This window comes from Pelobates fuscus, chromosome 1, assembly GCF_036172605.1.
Source record: "Pelobates fuscus isolate aPelFus1 chromosome 1, aPelFus1.pri, whole genome shotgun sequence".
Lineage (NCBI taxonomy): Eukaryota > Metazoa > Chordata > Amphibia > Anura > Pelobatidae > Pelobates > Pelobates fuscus.
Window position 1 is genome coordinate 297,777,073 of NC_086317.1, and position 6,000 is coordinate 297,783,072.

Sequence of the window (6,000 nt, forward strand, 5' to 3'; positions counted from 1 at the left end):
GGGACGTGTATATGGCATCGCTTTTAGGAACTGGGAGATATGAGTTGCACTGGTGTGACACTGTGCCCTGGCAGGCCCTGAAACGCACACATGTGAAGGAAACTGACTGCTATTATTTCGCAGTCAAAAAAGTTTTTTTTATTTTTTTTAAATGTACACTACTGTTTCACCAGATATGAGTTGCACTGGTGTGACACTGTGCCCTGGCAGGCCCCGAAACACACACGCGTGAAGGAAACTGACTGCTATTATTTCACAGTCAAAAAAGTGTTGTTTTTTTTTTTTAAATGTACACTACTGTTACACCAGATATGAGTTGCACTGGTGTGACACTGTGCCCTGGCAGGCCCTGAAACGCACACGTGTGAAGGAAACTGACTGCTATTATTTCACAGTCAAAAAAGTGTTGTTTTTTTTTTTTAATGCAAGCTATTGTGACACCAGATATGAGTGGTGGCACTGGGCAAGTGGGCACAGTATACGCTGTGAGCCTGACACACACGCTGGCAGGCAGGCAACTGCAATTAGATTACACAGGAAAAAAAAAAAAGCAGACTTATGTTCTAGCCCTAAAAAGGGCTTTTTGGCATGCTGTCCTTACAGCAGAGATCAGATGAGTCCTTCAGGACTGTAGTGGACACTGAATACACTAGCCTAGCTATCGATTTCCCTATTAAATCAGCAGCAGCTACACTGTCCCTCCTCTCACTAAGAATGCAGCTTCCGAATGAATCTAAAATGGATGCTGTCCAGGAGGTGGGAGGGTCTGGGAGGGAGATTCTGCTGCTGATTGGCTGGAATGTGTCTGCTGACTGTGAGGTACATGGTCAAAGTTTACTCAATGATGACGAATAGGGGGCGGAGCAAACATCGCATTTGTTCTCCCGCCGTGGCGAACGCGAACAGGCTATGTTCGCCAGGAACTATTCACCAGCGAACTATTCGGGACATCTCTAGTTCCTATACATCAGTTACTGGACATGTTTTGTTATAACCTTGTAAGCTAACACCTACAGAACATTCTTGCACGCAGTTTCTTTCTATATTTAAGGTCATCCCATTGCTTACATATTCAAGAGACATTCCACACTCCTAAAGTATTTCAGCTTGCTGGAGTGCTGTAAGGGTGATTAGAAGGTCCTCTTTTTCAAAAGAAATCAGCACTTTAATAAAATTATTTTGGGACACCTCCTGGCTGTCAAGTTTAAAGCCTGGGGGGGGGGGGGGGGTTTCTCTCTCACTCTATTTGAACAGTTCTTGCTGTCTTTATAACCCCCACAGAAAATATATAAAAATAATTACATGGGAATTATATATTAAACAGTAATATATTTATCTAAAACCTTTTTTTTTGTCCTATATTGCTATTATAAAAAAAAAAAAAAGAAAAAAAAAAAGAAAGCTGAAAGAAAGCTTTGCAGAGACACTTTAGCATAGGTGTACCACACATTGTTTATTAATTATGATCATAATATTAATCTTTTTGCAACAACCCAACTTTATCAATATAGACTTATGAATTAAAATATACATCATGCCTATAAATATTCCATTAACACAATCCCTGATTCTTAAAGGTATAACATATAAGATTACATACATACAAACAAAACAATCCCTGCACTCAAACTTCCACCACTGTTGGACAGTAGCAATGGTATTCATAGAGTATAGGAGTAGAGGCACAGGTAATTGCAATACTAAAAGGATTGAAAATACAAACAGTTTCTCCTGAGCTGCAGCTCCTCCCACTGTAGTTCCAGCAGTGCAAACCAAATAAACATAGAAAAAATGAGGTCTGCGCTTCCGGTTGTAGTGTGCACCAATGTCCTATGGACATTTGCATTGAAAAAGGCTTGTGCCTGAAACATTTGCCTGTCTTTAAGGGTCCATCAAATAAATGCTTGGTAGTACATTGGTGCACATTACAACTGGAAGTGCAGACCTCATTTTTTCTATGTTTATTTGGCTATAGTATTTATCAGTCCAAATACATATACCAAAAGCAATAAAAGTTGCTTGTTCAATATCCTAAATACTAATGCACACTTAAAAGACAGGAGTTTTTTTTTTTTTTAATTCTTTATTTTTGCCTCACTACACTCGCGAGTATGCAACATTTGAACTTTTCATCACATTGGTATACATGAATACAAGCATATTATTTAGACATTATGTATGATTAAATACGGAGTGGTGTGAGGTTTTTATATACATGTAGGCATGCGGGTCTAACAGGTAGCGTTCAACAAAATGTAAATCGTTCTCTAGGTACAAGGTAGCTCCCTCCCACCATACAACTATGGCACATATGTTCCGTACAAGCAAGAGTGGGGAGGGAGAGGGGTGTCTCTCGAGTGTCACATACCCTCCGAGTAGAGTTATCAGGATAGCGTCCTGGTCGGGGTGATTCATTTCCCCATTGAGTTAGTAAAGTTTATAGCAGAGGGTATGAAGGGTGATTTCGGATAAGTAGGAGCTCGGATAACTGTTTAACACATAAAATGAACATAGTACTAGAGAGTCATGAGGCATTCAGTATGCAGTTCGTCAGCATACCCCTGCGGTCACATACAGTCCTTCAGGCTTGTTAGTGGAGATATCTCCTGTAGCCGGACTATGTTTCACAGGTCAGTCAAGTTACCGTGGATCCAGGCGGGTGGCCAGAATTCGACCTTGGTGTAAAAGCCGGGTAGACAGGAGGTTTTTGTACCATTCCAATGGCCACTAATGGAACTGTTTAGCACTACCTTGACTCACCTTAGGGGGTTAAACCATTCGAGAATCAATCACCAATCAGTGAATCCACATTCATAACAATGGCTTGAAAATAAACTTGCCTTTTTCAAGCCAGTTTTATGAATAAGGGTTCACTGATTGGCTCAAAGTGTCAGCTGACTGCTCTCAGCCAATCAGCGGCGCTGGTGCCTGATTCGGCAAGAACCTTCCAGTTCAGAGATTTTTAGAAAACAGAAGGCATAGAAACATAGACTGTGGGGGTTAAACAATTCAAGAATGGTTTAAAACCTTACTGGGAGCCAGCAAAAGGGACCACCTGGCACCATAACCACTACTTAATTTAAGTTGTTATGGTGCCCATAGTATTCATTCAAAATGTGAGCTCCCCTGTCCCATCAAGGCAAACCTCTTAGATGAGTCCTACACTAACAATTCACCTTGCTGCATTTAGCTATAAGGCAAAATCTCTTATGAGAGAAAAACAGAAAGGGCCTCTTTAGGATCTCACTTGGGTCTTCAGTCCCTGTAAGCTCTCCCACCTCTCCAACAATGTCCCTGTTTGATATATTTGACACATCATTTTGAAACCTTTTTGGTTTGTTTGTTTTTGTGGTGTTCTTGACATAAGTGATTAATACAATTCACTATTTTCATTACATGATTTGAAAAGTTTTAGTAATTGTTGAAAAACCCTTCGCTTGTAATCTTGTAACATATACAGGTGATACCCGAAAAATTTGAATATTATGCAAAAGTTCATTTATTTCAGTAATGCAACGTAAAAGAGGAAACTAATATATGAGATAGACGCAATACATGCAAAGCAAGATAGTTCAAGTCGTGATTTGTCATAAGTGCGATGATTATGGCTTACAGCTCATGAAAACCCCAAATCCACAATCTCAGTAAATTAGAATATTGTGAAAAGGTGCAATATTCTAGGCTCACAGTGTCCCACTCTAATCAGCTAAGTAAGCCATAACACCTGCAAAGGGTTTCTGAGCCTTTAAATGGTCTCTCAGTCTGGTTCAGTAGGAATCACAATCATGGGGAAGACTGCTGACCTGACAGTTGTGCCGAAAACCATCATTGACACCCTCCATAAGGAGGTAAAGCCTCAAAAGGTAATTGGGAAGGAATTTGGATGTTCCCAAAGTGCTGTATCAAAGCACATTAAAAGAAAGTTACGTGGAATGGAAAAGTGTGGACGAAAAAGGTGCACAAGCAGCAGGGATGATCGCAGCCTGGAGAGGAATGTCAGGAAAAGGCCATTCACAAGTGTTGGGGACTTTCACAAGGAGTGGACTGAAGCTGGAGTCAGTGCATCAAGAGCCACCACACACAGACGGATCCTGGACATGAGCTTCAGATGTCGTATTCCTCTTGTCAAGCCACTCCTGAACAACAAACAACGTCAGACTCGTCTTAACTGGGCTAAAGAAAAACAGACCTGGTCTGTTGCTCAGTGGTCCAAAGTCCTCTTTTCTGATGAGAGCAACTTTTGCATCTCATTTGGAAACCAAGGACCCAGGGTCTGGAGGAAGAATGGAGAGGCACACACTGCAAGATGCTTGAAGTCCAGTGTGAAGTTTCCACAGTCTGTGTTGATTTGGGGAGCCATGTCATCTGCTGGTGTTGGTCCACTGTGCTTCATTAAGTCCAGGGTCAACACAGCCATCTACCAGGATATTTTGAAGCACTCCATGCTTCCTTCCACAGATGAGCTTCATGTGGATGCTGACTTCATTTTCCAGCAGGACTTGGCACCTGCCAAGAGCACCAAAGCCTGGTTCAGTGACCGTGGGATTACTGTGCTTGATTGGCAGGCAAACTCGCCTGACCTGAACCCCATAGAGAATCTATGGGGCATTGCCAAGAGAAAGATGAGAGACATGAGACTGAACAATGCAGAAGAGCTGAAGGCTGCTATTGAAGCATCCTGGTCTTCCATAACACCTCAGCAGTGCCACAGGCTGATAGCTTCCATGCCACGTCGCATTGAGGCAGTAATTGCTGCAAAAGGGGCGCAAACAAAGTACTGAGTCCATATTCATGCTTATACTTTTCAGAGATCCAATATTGTTCTATTTACACTCCTTGTTTTATTGATTGCATGTAATATTCTAATTTACTGAGATTGTGGATTTGGGGTTTTCATGAGCTGTAAGCCATAATTATCGCACGTTTAACAAATCATGGCTTGCTTTGCATGTAATGCGTCTATCTCATATTTTCGTTTCCCCTTTTACGTTGCATTACTGAAATAAATGAACTTTTGTACGATATTCTAATTTTTCGAGTATCACCTGTATATACATATTCTTACAATGAATATTGAGATACAACTTTTCAAATACATGTAAAGTAAAATGGAAAAAAAAGGATCTACAACACAATCAAGCAATACACCCTTTAGGATAACTCAAGGTTATTTGGCAATATATTGTCAAGCTGTTAATCCTCATTGTCATAACTCAGCAGAGTTGAGTACCTAACACAGACATAAAACATCAAAAGGAACATGTAGGACTCTGTCCCACCTTGTGGAACAATTCATAAGGTCAACAGTCCAATTGCATACGACAACAAAAAAAGGAGTATGGAGATAGAAAGGGAGAGGTAGGGGAATAAGAAGTAATATACGGTATATGGCTCTTATTTCTTCTTCTTGGTAGATAGGTCACCGAGATATATAAATATATAAAGTATTTCTTCTGTGTGTCGTCCAAAAATATCAGTATGCATCAGACTTACATATTATATAGGTTTATACTGCTTAAGAATTCCTATATATAATAAAATAACAAAGGATTATACGGGATGGATATTCAATAGCAGATGTTTCTTGCTGGACTCAGTAAGGGAGATAAAGTCTTTGTCCAGAAAGTCAGTGAATAGCATTAACTCTAGTTAAGTAAAGAAGTAAAAGATGTGGAATGAAGCTTGTATTTGTGTCATTTGGTCTATCATATAAGAAAAAGTATTTGATTCCTATTGGTTTAAAACAACATTGCAAAATTCTCAACAAAAGCTACATGAAATATGAAGACCATCTGTTACTTGTGCTCATTCCAGACACCCATGCCTGAAATGAATGTGTGAATAGACTATGCAATAATCTACATTAAACTTTATTTTTAAGGATATCAACTCCTTCTTGATTTAATAGTTATTTCATACAGTTTTCTTACTTTCTTGAACTAAGGCTTATGTTGCATCAGTTGACAGTACCAGCAGTGGAGTGACATATGGTTGGTTGGC